Source organism: Cyanistes caeruleus, chromosome 11, assembly GCF_971803275.1.
Source record: "Cyanistes caeruleus chromosome 11, bCyaCae1.hap1.1, whole genome shotgun sequence".
Taxonomy (NCBI): Eukaryota; Metazoa; Chordata; class Aves; order Passeriformes; family Paridae; genus Cyanistes; species Cyanistes caeruleus.
In genome coordinates this window covers 7557821-7571905 of record NC_141711.1, presented here as the reverse complement: position 1 = coordinate 7571905, position 14085 = coordinate 7557821, and the positions used below count along the sequence as shown (strand labels likewise).

Sequence of the window (14085 nt, the reverse complement as noted above, 5' to 3'; positions counted from 1 at the left end):
GTGTACGGACTATGCATAATTGATGTATTTGTTTGAAGTGTTTACCCAGATACTCCATTCACAAAGCCTCTTTTTGTTAATAGGTTGCCGTGAGATGTAAGAATTACTTAGGGCTCTTTTTGTACAAATAAATGGAACGTGTCATTTTTTTTGTACAGTCAGTGAGGTGGTTACACAGTCATCCTGACTGTGTCTTTGTGCTGCCCACACTGTTCAGCCTAAGTCACAGAGTGGGTCTGGCTGAAAGGTCAGTATTTTCCCAGATCACAAGTGATGGGAAGGCATGAAAGCATGCAAGGGAGAGGAGAGGATGGTTGGGAGCTTTCAGGGTCACATGGATTGGTGTCAGGTTGGCGTGTCTGTGTAAGCACCACCCCAGGTGTTACCAATGATTTGTGTGGTTTCTTGTGCAATTCCTAAACATTACACATGATGCAGAGCAAGCATGTGGGAAAATGTCCCTCAGTAATTGAATTATCATCTGTCCTAAATTAGTGTAAGTCCAATGTTACAGGTTACTGCCAGAGGGTTGAGTTGTTGCTGGGTTTTGCCATCTGTAATTTTTGTGCTGCAGGATGACTGTGGGAGAGATGATTATTGAGGGTGTTCTTAGCCCATGATTTTCATTCCAGAGGTCAAAAAAAAAAAAAAAAGGCAATGAAAGTAAATCATAATCTAGTGTAGTCCCTTCTTGATGTCTTTGTACATATGTAGACATTTGTATGTATAACTGATGGTTTAGCTGATAATGCTGATGGCAGATCACCCCCAAAATAATTCTGCAGCTGAGATGGCAGCTTGCCCAGAGCAATCCTGGTACCTGATGTTTTACCTCCTATGAATCTAAATCAGAAATCTTCAGGTTTATGGGGTGGAGCTGAGGGTATGTAAACCTGGGAACCCTTTTACAGCATAACTTTATAGTAGCTTTCACATGTATCTTCTACATCTGAAATTCACTGAAAAGCACACTAATTTGACTAAGGTGATGAGTTCCAAATGAGCTCAGTGGTCCTGGTTTTGAGTAATTTAAACCTCCTTTTGTTTAAAGTTCAGGTGGGCTGAGAGTATCAAGAGTCTCCAGAACAAAACCAGCCCAGAAGCTGGGATGTGCTCTTATGCTCTGCTGGAGATAGGTGACAGTCAAGAATGCCAATCACCATCTCATTCTATGCAGAAAAGTGAAATGTGTTAAATAAAGATTGCTTAAATCTGTTCAGCACCTCTGAATAGTGAGTTTTGATGGAGCAGGATTTTTCCTATGAGCTTATGGTGTTTGCAACTGCTTCACAACTCTGAGGAGCCAAGGAAAAGCTGTCTGGCTGACACCATCAGAACAGTATTTAGCTGCTGATTGTAACTGTACCATTTCTGTGCATCAAAAATGCATTGAAATGTGGTCATTATCAAGTCTAAAGAGACTTTCTGAAAGAGGGTATTGTTTTTGCAACATCTCTGCTGTATCAAATGAAGCCTAACTGGAGATTTGGTAAAGTGTTCTTTATGAGTAAAGTAAAATGATGTACCACATTAGAAAGGAGCTTGGTTATTAGAAAGCTCAGTCTTGCTCCTGATAAAATGGATTTTTTTCACCGTAAAATTCATCTTTACTTGCTGCAAGAATATTGCTAAAAGAGATTAACTTTGGATCCCAGTGTATTTTATAGTGTGTCTCATGTTATTTTAAGGCTGTAAATTTATTAGCTGATCTGTAAGCTTCACTTAAGTTACTGCTTGCTGGGTTTTGGAAGAAATAGGATCATGGTTATGCAGGAACCAGAAATATTGAATTAAATCACCCCTTTTGATATTTATTTTCCCTTGGGATCATGATATCAGATCAATATTTAAAAACAGCTTTAAGGGTAAGTGTTGATTAGAAAGCAAAGCTCCATAACCTTAACAGCTAAGCTAGGATTTTTTTTTGGTGCATTTTATCTGTGGTTTGTATGGCATTATCCATATGCCTGTGTTAAAAGTAAGAAAATAATTTTATTATTTTCTTACTCCTTATTCCCTCCTGCCTGCCTTGCTACCTGGCAAACCTACTTTATCATATCTAGATCCTATAAAAATATCTAACATAATTTGAAATGCTCTTGTGTGAAACATGATTAGACTGCATCAATCACTTTTCAAAGATTTTTTTTCCCTCATCATTTTGTATTCTAAACTGCTAAAATCACATTCTTTTATATCCTCCTGCATTTCATGGGAGGAATGAGCAGATAGTTCCCCATCTTGGGTGAACCAGTCTTATTAAGTACTCTCCCACAGCACATACCAGTCAAATTAAGCTTTAGGTTAACGTTTTGGAATGCTCTCCTCTTGCCAACTCATTACTAGTGATATGGCAAAGCAAACTGTTGCCTTCTGCTATTCCAGATATCTACAGAGATTTATTACATTTCAGCTAATAAGCTTACCTTCCTAATAGCATGCAGCCCACCCCGCCTTATGGCTTGACTTGTCCCTGCTCATGACTTCAGTAGAGAATTAAAGGCCAGAAGTGAAGGTGGCTTTTAAACCTGTCTGGGCAGAGCTGTTTAGGGGTCCCTGTGTTTTGGATGGGAACATCCATCATTTTGGAGTGTGAGCTCACTCATTACCTAGACCAGCTCTGCGCTACCCCTCGGGCTGATACCGATCCCCCTCGATGGACAGGTGGTGCTGGGAGAGGAGGGTGATGCCTGGGCAGGTGGCACCACCTCAGTGTGCAGGGCCAGATGGGCACTCAGGGTTTAGAGAAACTTGGTCTGTGTGTGCAGTACAGCTGGCTGCTACCACACCTGTCTAATAGAGTTGTTGAAAGACTGTATAAATTCATGCTGAGCTGTGGGGATTATGTCTTGTCAGCTGTTCTTGTGTCAGAAGCAATTTTTTTAAATACTGCATTTGTGTCCTGAATGCCCAGCCTGTGTGTGCCTTTTAGAAAGTGCCCTCTTCCTTCCTTCATTACTGCTTGCATTGCATCTGAGACATGTAACTGAGACATACAGTATCTTGCCCCTAAAAATAGGAGATTTTAATATGTCTTTGTTATATTTGTTCCCCAAATAACTTTGTTATATTTGTGCCCCAAAACTGAGGCATGTTATATTTTCTGCCTCGCTTAAAATCTGAGTGTAAAGAGAGCTGCAAGTGCAGGTGCTGAGGGGTACAGACCAGACTCCAGGGAACATAGGATGCTCCATCATGAAGCTTTTGGGCTGTGGTGCTTCTCTGGAAAGCATCCTCACAGCAGCCAGCAGTGCAGTGCTCCTCGTGTGCTTGTTACAGCTGGGCTGGAATTCCAACTGTGTTGTGTCTCAGGCACTTTGGGCACAATTGGCTGTGCAGGTTGGCAGTGAAGATGTCCCTTGGTGCCAACTCTCTGTGGATTGTCTTCACAGAGCCTTGGCTCTTCAGCTCCCTCCATAACAATCAGGCTTTTGGCAGGGAAAAACCTGGTGCAGGTTGTGGTGTCATTTGCAGGTGGTTGTATGAGGGTGGTGACATCAAGAGACCATGCAGCCTGGCAGGTTTTAAGAAGAGAGATAAGAGACTTTGCTAGAGGTCAGCACCAAAACTGGGGCTGTGGCAAAGCATGTGCCAGGAGCCTGTATGGTCCTGCTGGCCTGCACAGCATTGGTGATCAGATCATCAGCACTGTTCATGAGCTGTGGACACCCAGGAGTTACAGAGCTGGGTGCAAGAAGAAAGGAAAAATAATAAGGAAACATAAGGAAACACCTCAAATTAATAGCCAGGTTTTCTGGTGAGCAGATTCAGAGAGGAGGAGAGGAGATAGAAGAATCTTCCTGAGCGCATTCCTGTGTACATTCACCTGCAGGAAGCATCTTCACTCTTCTGGGTCAGGCTACACTTGTTCAAAGAGCACCTTTTGTTCTAACCCTGTTTTAAGTTTTGTTTTAAATCTTGTTCAGTTGTATTTTACTTCTTCTCTCATGACTTTCCCTGAGATTTTTAGATTCTGGTAATTTTGAAGTTATACCCTGTGGAGGAGGAGGGCTTCCTGACCAGAGACAGAGCTTGAAAATGCCCTCCATAGATGGGTCATGCTCTACAGGAGCACAGGAAAGCTGTAAGAAGCCCATGGAGCAGAGGCATGAAGGCTAGAGAATCCTGAGGAGTTCTGTGGCTTTAAGACTATCACCTACTCACAATGATTGAATAGCATTCACTTTGCCGCTGCTGAAATGTAGAACATCTTGAAACAAGCACACATGTCATGTTAGTTTTTGTATTTCTTTGTATTTCAAGACGAAGAAACTGCTGCCACAAACTGAATGTTTGCCAGGATTTTAATGCACTTGTGTTCTAAGTGCTGTTTTTCTGCACAAAATTTCCCCATTTGTTCTTAACGTGAGCCATGATACTTGTTGAAATGTTTTTTTAAGGAACCGAGTGAGTTGTTGGGTCATGCTAACCAAGAGAAAAATAAACATCTTGACATATGATCCTCACTGTTTTTGTCTAGTGTTACACCAGGTGAAACAGGGGTTGAGCTGTTCTTCTGTTTCTGAAGGAACTTGAGCAGTTTAGAAGCAGCTGAGGGAAAAAAAAATGCAGGCCACATCCTGCCACTCTGAATTCCGTGGCTTGGAGAAGATTGAGATAGACTGCCTCATTTCTGTCACCTGCTTCTTGGAGCTCTACTGCTGTGACTGCCCAGGGACAGCCCTGTGACTGGCACTTGGTGCACCCACTCTTCATTCCCCCTGGCTCTGGAGCCCCTGGCAGTCCTGCAGCTGGTACCCCTGGCACCCTGTCTGCTGGCACCCAGGTTTGCCCTGGACAAACCCTCTCACCATCCTCAGCAGCCAAAGCTGCTTCTTTCTTCTGTCCCTGTGAAGAACATCTCAGGGGGTGGAAGAGCAGAGGAACTTCCTTGGAGAGGCAGGAGGTGGAGGAAAAGGTGGGAGAGTTGTGGAAGGATGCTCAAGGAGTATGTGGAACTTGTGGAACAAGTGAGGATGCTGTAACATTTGAGGAGACAGAAACAGCTCACTGGGTGGAAAGAGACAGCAAGGAGATGTGTGATGGAAGAGGGAGGAAAGTCAGACATGAAAGTGGAGTCAGAAGTGAGGAAACTGAAGATTAGTAGGTGCCTTCTGCCTTAGGTACTATGAGCACCAAACTGTGCAAGTTCATAGCATTTTGAAAAGCTGCCCATACCTGCAAGAACTGTATGAGGCTGAAAATTTACAAAAAGAAAAGATGGAAGAACTTGCTTGAAAGAAAATTACAAATACAAGACTGTATTGTAGTTGTCCTTTTGTGCTGGAAAGTATTAATGAAAAGCACTGGTTTAACACTGGGTCCTTGTACTACAAAGGTGCTTGGAAGCCTGAGAGCCCTCCCAGCCCATGGGTGCTGCATTAGAAATGGGAAATTTGGTGTAGCAAAAATTCCTGCTGCAGTTTTGGGAGGCCAGTTTACATCATCCTCCTCAGAAATGAGGTGAAAGGAGTGGCAAGAAAACTGTTGGAATTTGATTTTTCAAAGCATAAGATTTAAAAAAAAAAAACAAAAAAAACACCATGCCCTACAGTAATTTGTTTTCACTGGATTTCTAATTTAATTGTGAACTGAGGTGTGGTTGTCATTAGGGAAGTGACTGTAACTTAATTGACATTTCTGCATCCTCTATGTTTGTGACTCATAGATGCTGGCTTGAGTCATCTTTACTGCGTGGCTGGAGGGAGCCCAGGGCTGTGCTGGGAGAGAAAAAGACAGGACTTTTCTTACAGAATGAATGAAATATGTTGGGAGCTGAGGTGATTCCTTTTCTTTATTTTAAGGGAGAGATTGATGTGACCTCTCTCACCAAAATCCCTTGTGTTGGATAGAAAAGAGGGAAAGGTTAGAAATCTCTGCTGCATCCTAGGCAAGCTCAGCTGGAGCAATTAAATTAAACCCCTGCAAAATGCTGGAGTTCCAGATGTCCATCTGAGCTGTTCCTTTACAGCCTTTGCATTTTGCCCAAGAAATTTTCCTGTTTAGCCATCAGACTTCATTGCTTTATTTTCATACCAAAAAAAAAAAAAGCTGGAGATATCTTTTTCTTACTTGCACAATTTTGTACCAAATTCAAGCCAGGAGCAGAAGAAAATGAGAGCTAACTTCCATTTGTGGTTTCACAGTTTTGAGTTTAGCCTCTCCAAATGTGTGAAGCTGTACATCAAGGAGTGGGTGTTGTAAGATGATCTGGCTGTAGTGCTTGCTATATTTTTTCATTACACTGTTTCATTTTCCTCCCTGCTTAGGTCAAAAATGGTTATTTTTACCTAAAAACTGTAAATTGAGCAAATTGCAAAAACTCTAAGAGACCCAACCCTTTTTTTTTTTTTTTTTTTTTTTTAACTCAGAGGATGAGAACAGTTTATACCTGATGGCAGTTTTTATAAAATAGCCTCCATCCTGATAAAATGTTACCCCCTGGTGTGTCATTTTTCCAGCTGAACTGCTTGTAGGATTGAGAGATCTTGCACACTGCTGCTTAAATAAATAGACTACATGCTCTATGAAGAAATCATATTATTTTCTCAAAGGAGAACAAGTAGGCTCAGTGCACTGAAATTGCTTTAAATAAACTTGCAGCTCCTGTAGCCCTTTTTTGCGCAGCTGCAGATGGTAAAGTCTATCAATCAAGCTTTCCCAGCTTTGAGAAGCTGCCACCGAAGCTGCCTCTCCTCTGTGTTGCAATTACATTTTTGCCTTTTACAGAACTTTGTATCTGAGATATTCTGTTGCTTTTATCAGATTGTGCTTTTGGGCTGAACATATCTTTTGTTTTTCCTTAGATATATGTGTATTAAGATATTTCAGTAATTTGTTAATTGAATGTGCTATTCACTTGCAGTAAATTAGCTGCATTTGTGCAACAACGCTTTGGGGAAATTAATTAATTTAGCAATAGAGTAAGTCAAAGTTTGGGCAAAAGAGAGCCTTAAAAAAGGAAAGGAAAATACATTGTCTGTTGTTTTTCCCATGCTGCTGGTTGCAAATCTTGTGCTAGTGAATGGAGGAAATGCTGTGGAGGGGGAGCTGCAGAGTCTTCCTCAGCCTGGTGCTCCAATCAGCCGCTGCCAGCAGGTTACAATACACGATCAATGTTCCTCTCTGCTAACAAAGGAACTCAGTGTGCACAAACACAGAGCACTCGGAGCTGAGTTATTAAGCAGACTTTACTCTGCCTTGGAGTTTCATGTTCTTTCTTGGTTTGTTGTTTGTTTTTTTTTTTGAGACAGTCTCTTGTGTCAGGATGTTGCACCAACACACAGATTCTGCTCGGTGTTCTGTGGTAGCCAGTGCTTTGCTCTTTTTATGACACTGGTATTTCAGCCAACCTGTGGTGTAAAAATGACTATTTATGCTCCTTGGGTTGTCAAGCATCCCTACTGGACCTAGTGAAAGGGGAAGTTGCTGATCTATAACCTACTTGGTTCCATCCTAATCCCAGGATGTCTGCAACTAACCCAGGTGCAGGGCCAGCAGGTACAAAGTGATGCAGGGCTTGAGTTAAAGGCTGTGAGGAGCAGTGATTGCGGACAGCTTCATTGCACTCAACCAAAGGTGAGGGACAGCCAGAACACCTGACCCCAAAGCCAGTTCAGTAGCTTTTAAAACCATTGTGGACTTCAAAAAGTAAAGGAAAAAGTGTAGCTTCCTTTTTGGCTCTGCTAGTTAATATACCCTGCTAGTAGATATCCTCCAAAGCTGTAGTGAAATATGAAGGTAATACATCACTAGCAAGCTTTCAGTCAGAATGATGTATTATTCAAAGTGGAATTAGCTAGAAGGATCAATGCACACCCATTACTCTATTTAAAATAATCATTGGAAGACTCACTAACTTTTTTTTTTCTCTTTTCTTCAAACAACATAGTAAATGAGACATTTAGGAACACCCCCTCCTCCAGCATATGCATCTCTATGACTTCTGTATATTTTCATTCATAGCAGGATTATTAATACCTGAAGGCCAAAACCCAAATTTAACACAAGAGTTTGCCTTCAAATCCCTAAACTTGAAACCAGTTGCCATAGGCAATGACAAAATCAGCTCTAATGCGCATTTTTAAAAAAAGAAATCAAAGATCATGGTAGGATCTGTGTGAAATAATGCATGTGCCACCATAAGGTTCAGTGTCACATCTTGCCTGGGTACCTGTTATTCTCTCTGATTTTACACATGAGTAGAAAATTGAGGTTTTAAGGAGGCTGTTTCCATTTCTTGTTTTTCCGTACAAATATATTCTGCAGGACACTTACTTTGGGCAGTCCATTCATTACACAGCAAATGCCTTCTGCCTCCCTGCTCACCTCTGTCAGGCTGCAGGCTTTTGGCCAGATTTGTCCTTTTGCATCAGCTCATATGGGAGATGTGCAATTATAGCTTATATGGGGGAGATGGAAGAAAATATCATCTGTGGAGGAGCAGGAATATATCATTCTTGGATCATTTAGTGCTTGTGAAGGTGAAAAACTTAGAGCACCAAATCTAGCTTATCATTATGTCTGGAGTTCTGTAGGCATTTTCTTGGCTTCACGGATAGCTCAGTGTGCTATTGTGTCAACCAGTATCCCTTCTCACCCGTCAGTTCTCCTGGAAAACTCCAGATAAATATTTCCTACTTCATTTCAAAGCAAGGCACATGTAAACTTTTCATATCTGTTCATCCACATTCCAGATCCGTCTGAAATCTTTCACTTCCTTTTATTCAGTAATGTTTAAGAAACTAGATATTTATCCACAATCAGATTTTACAATGTAGACTTCAAAAGGGAGAGAAGCAAGAGGTGGGACAATTGATTTAGTGCAGAGCAGAAGGGTGTGGACCACAAAGTCAGGATCCTTTCCAAGTGCTGCAGACTGATGCAGGTTAAAGCGTCGTTGTTCAGATGGATTAGGAGTAGGGCCTGCCCAAGCTGATAGCTAGCCCTGAAATTATTTGGCCCCAAAGACATGGATTTAAAGAGTTTCAAAAGCAATATCCCTAGTGCTTTCCCTTTAGAGAGAAAAGAATGTTTCTTTTGATGGTGATTATCTTGGATTCTTTAAAAATCCTGTTGCTGTGATGCTAAAATACATACTGTGTGGTGCAGTGTTCACATTAATGGGATTCTTCTCATTTCTGTTTTAAACCAATCAAAATCAGGTCCTTTCCCACAGAGACTGGGTTCTGGCATCTGTCCAACATCACAGAGCCGATAGAAGAATAAATTGTTTAACCATGTTGATTGTCCTGAAACCCTACAGGACAATTTAATCTCTGCAACCTAGTTAATTCATAATAGTTTTCTTTTTCTTCTTAGTTGTTTGCACAGAGTGCTTGGAGCTTAGGTTTTTGGCTGGTGAGTTGTGTCTCTTTACTGCAGGCTGTATGGGAGCTGAAGGCACACAGTTGGGGGAATATTACCCCTGACTTTCACTGTTGTAATTGAAAGTAGAGTTTGACACATTGGCATCTTTCTGTGTCAGCCATTGTCACTGGCTTCAGCTGCCACGGTTAAGTATGTAGTCATTCATCCTTGGCAGACACCGTCCTTTGCAGCATGAGAGGATGGTCTCTGGATGTTAATGCTCAGCACTCTGGGAGCAGCTGGCTATATCGGATTCAAGGCATGCAGATTTTCTTGGCCATTTTACTTAGCAGATGGGTAAGCCTTGATAGATTGAAGATTTAGTTTCCAAGTCAAGGGCCAAATGTTGCAGTGGGAGAGAAAAGTAAATTATATCACTATTCAGAGGGGAAAGGCTCAGGTACTGTATCACAAAATTGTTGCCATTCATTTTCCTCTGCCTTGCACAAAATGCATGTCATTTCACCTTTCAATATAGCCGACTGTGGCATTCTCCTTCACTTTGAGATGCTTTGCAATACTGTCTGTGAGCCCATTTAATGAGCTTGAAAGCAGTTGCTGCAAATTTATGACAGTTTAATGTCTAAATGCCAGATATTTTTTAAGGTGGAAATGAAAGAGAAATTTTTATTTTGTATCAACCCAAATAGGTGGGCTTTCTTCAGTTCTTTTTTCCCCACACCCTTTTCCATACGACATCTATTTAAACATATTTTTAAAAGGAAAGTGTATTCCTTACTCTTGATCTGTTCAAATAATTAATATTCACCTACTTCTTATGAGGTAGCTGGTACCAGTGATCATCAGAGAGTTTTGTGGTGCTCTCCTTGTTTTGTGTGATCTCCTTGGTTGGTGGGAGGATAATCTGGATTTCAGGGAGGCTGCCTGAAGCTTTGGGCAATAGGGAGTGTGTGGTCCTTTGGACAGGGGTCTTAGAGCTAAGGTCTGATGTTGCTGTGTGGCCTCTCTCACTGCTTCAGTATGTATTTGGGGGTTTCCCTATTTTTATATGCCACTGTTTCTAAAACAAGCATGGTAAGATCAGTATTTTTGCCTGAGATCTTTTTTTTCAGCTTTATAGAACTGTTTCCAGCAGAAAGACAGATCATGGATTACTTACATGACTTCAGCATATGGCTTTAATTGTACAGAATGTGGTATAAATTTTAACACTTTATGAGTCTGGTGAGTTTTGATAAATCAGGATCTTCAGGAGGGTCTGAGTTTGTCCTATAAAATGATCAGCTAAACAGAGAGCTTTGGCTGCTCTACAGTGAGTGATAGAGCATGAGAACAGGTTGATGTGTTTTGAGGACAGGCTGAGCTGAGTACAGCTGCAGCACAGGGGTAGTACCATGCCCAGTAAAGTCTATTTTCACATACTGTGTCTTGGTGGCTGGACTGGCATGGTCAGCCTGCCTCAGGTGCTCTGGTCTGTCCTCTGGTCACATTCCTTCTCTGCTCAGTCACTGAAACTGCCCTCTTTGGAGTATCAATGCTGTCCTGAGAAGGGGCTGAGCTCCCTGGCCTGTCTCCAAGGGTACAGCTGTAGAAGCAGCACTCTCAAGCACAGGGACAACACACTGTGCTGCTGAGAGGCATTAGCACTGCTGGCAGTGGAGTCCAAGGCTGATCAGCCTTGTCCACTGAAGAAGGAATGATTTCTCAGTCCCTACATCAGATGCAGGAATTGTAAGTAAATCTAACCTGTCTAAAGTACAATTTCCACCATGACTTCATGTTGAAGAACATATCTAGTTTATGACTGCAGAATGGGGTCACTTGTGCCTTGCCTTTTCCCATATTGCAAATATTTTTCTTGTTCATTGCATTAACATCAAGTCATTCTTTCTATTCAGAATGGCATGTGCACCAGGTATTGAAGTCACCCAAAGGGTACAATAAACAAGAGATTTTGCTTCTTCGTGTCATGTTCATCCCATATTTACCCTATGCTGAGAGCTCTGTTAGCACAGGAAACTGCTTAATGATATCTCTGTGTTTGTTTTTCTATTGTGCTTAGCATGATAGTTACCTATTTATTTCTGCTGAAGAGGATTACAGGCATTTTTCAATTATAAATGATGCACGCAAGCATTATTTAATCTGTTTACTGCAGACCTATAGAGTGTTAGTCAGTTTTGAGCAAAAACATCTTGTACAGGAAGCAACATTTGTAGTAGTGGTACTGTGGGTATTTTAGGGCAATTTCAGGATGCTTTTCCATCTGTCTGTTAATACTCACTCTGCAGCATTGTAGGCTTGTGTTTGTGCCTGGAATTCCTGTGGCTTAAGAAATTTGTCATTCTTGATGTTTCTTCTGGTAATGTCTTGAAGGAATAGGGGAGAAACTCGTGGCTCTTCACTCACAGGAAAACAAAAGCTTTTCCCAGCCTAGGCAGGCGTGTGCTGGGTGAAGCTGAAGTGCCCAGACCCAGTTACAGATGTGTGATCTTTCTCTAATTCTCCAAGGTATCAGCAGAAATGTGGAATGCAATGTCAATCTGAGTAATTAATTGCTGTTTTCCTTCAGGATATGTTCATAAGATAATAAAAAAAATACATGTCTGGAACATATATAACAAATTAAGTTAAAAACAGTTTGTAGAAGGATATAAGCTCAAGCTTCGTGACATGAAATCATAAGGCAGGTCAGAAGGACACTTCTTATTCTGGAGATTTATTTTCCTTTTTTCTTCTGCCTTCCCCCCTTTCCTTTCTTTTAAGTATCAGCTGTTATCAGAGACAGGATTCTTGTATGGGTGAATCTCTGATCTCAACCAGCATGGTAGCTGCAGGCCAGTTAAACCAGAGATGTGCAGCAATGGGGATAGAACTTGACATTTTGGATTTCAGAAATCCGATTTCATCTGTGAACACAGGCAGAAAAAGGATACAAAGAAGTGAAAGAAAAAAAAGAGAGAGAGAAAGAGATGAAATTCAAGGCGGGTTTTTTGGGTTAAGTATTTGAAGAAGAAAAAGATTTAAGGAAACTTTTGTTCTGAAGTCTGAACCCTTCCACAAAATGAGAAAACTTGTGGTCACTTTTGTAATGATCTTGCCAAGCTCCTGAAACAGTTGTACTGAAGTGTGAGAGAACAATGTGGGAATGTAAGGTAAGAAGAAGGAAAGCATCTGGAAGGAAAATAAAGCTATATCCCATGCAGGTCTGAACTGACATCTCTGCAAGTGGTACTTGTTTGAAACTGATTTTTAAAGAAACATGAGCTCCTGCTCCCCATGCCCCTGGAGAAAACAAGATTACAGATGCATGGAGCATTTGCCTTCCAGCCTCCACAGAAATGCTGTTCTTGTTGGCTTTGTGCTGTTGAACACAGCACATTTGCAGAATGTGCTATCAAAGAGGCTGCATGGCTGGATCTATACAGCCACACCACCTCAGATTAAAGGGGCGCTGCCAGGGCTCAGGTTAAGGATTGATCTACTTTGACACAAAATCCCAAAAGGAAGAGTTCTAACCTTTATGATCCTTTCTGTCTATTTGCTTTCTTCAAACTGATTGCAGCTGTCACCAGAAATAAAACCAAAGTAAACAAAATAAAACTCTTTACCACTTATGGTTAGGCAGCAATAAATAAAACATTGTTTAAGTCCAGAGCAGGATTTTCTTATGTTCTTATGTACTTAAATGCTGGTAGCATTTTAATGCTGCTTTTTTTTCAGTAGTGCCCATGGTTGGAGAAACTTGGATAAATGGAAAAGATGCAGGAATGTGTCTCAAAACAGGCTCTGTATTTTTAGTGTTTCTTTTTGATTTGTCAGATGTCAGACAGAACCTACAAAGTGGGTAATTGGGCCCACTGTCCTGTGATTATTATTTATACAGGATCTAAAGTGTACAGAGCACCCCTTTGGGCATATAAAAGTTCATGCTTCAAAGAGCTTGCAGCCTTCAGGGTAATGGTGTTATGTCCAGTAACATCTGAGCTGTATATATTTCAAAGCTGCTTTTGCTGCTTTGATAATTTTATTGCATTTCTTGCCCTAGATGATCATTGCAAGTTCTGGAGTACTGTGATGAGGAGAGGATTTTCAATTTCCATTTACAGCACCAAACCATTTTGTCTCTAGAGAAGTGCATGAGAATGTGTGCTGAACACAGCAGAGTAGTTCATAGGGCAAATAAATGGAAAACAGAAAAGTGGTTTGTTGTGTTTTATCTCAATGAAGTTGGCTGAGAAGATAATGAGATTTCTAAGATTTCTAATTAGTTATGTGGAGGAAGGACAAGATGAGAGGCGCTCGTGCAACTTGGGCTGTGGATTCCAATTCTCTTGTCAGGCTATTAAAATTGGTGATATTTTTACAGCACGTTTTTTAGATGTGCAGTGGTCAATGATGTCCTCCTCCTAGGAACAGCTCCAAGCTGGCTCTGCCCTTCATAGATCAGTGTGTTCCCTGCTGGGCACAAGGTCCTTTCTCGGGATTTTCTTCTTTTGTCTCCACTCCTTTCCAAATACATTAATACGCAGCTATAATGTGATTAAACTCTGCTTTTCCTCATGACATTGAGGTCATCAGCAGGCAATAAAATACAGAGCAGCTCTTTTGCATCTGATGTGTTGCCCATTAGGAGCTGTCCATCCAGAAATTACCAACACTGCTCAGAATCTGAAGCTGACCGGTGGGAAAAAAAAGGAACAATGTACCCCATGAATAAGATAGTGGCAGTATTTATCTCCCAAAAGTAAATCG

The 14085-nt window shown here is 41.2% G+C and overlaps 1 protein-coding gene across 4 annotated transcripts in view; it reads left to right on the top strand.

Annotated features, from left to right (window-relative positions):
- Positions 1-14085, top strand: part of PTPRG (protein tyrosine phosphatase receptor type G) — a 386090-nt gene that overhangs the window by 265507 nt on the left and 106498 nt on the right. The gene's annotated exons all lie outside the window — the stretch shown is intronic.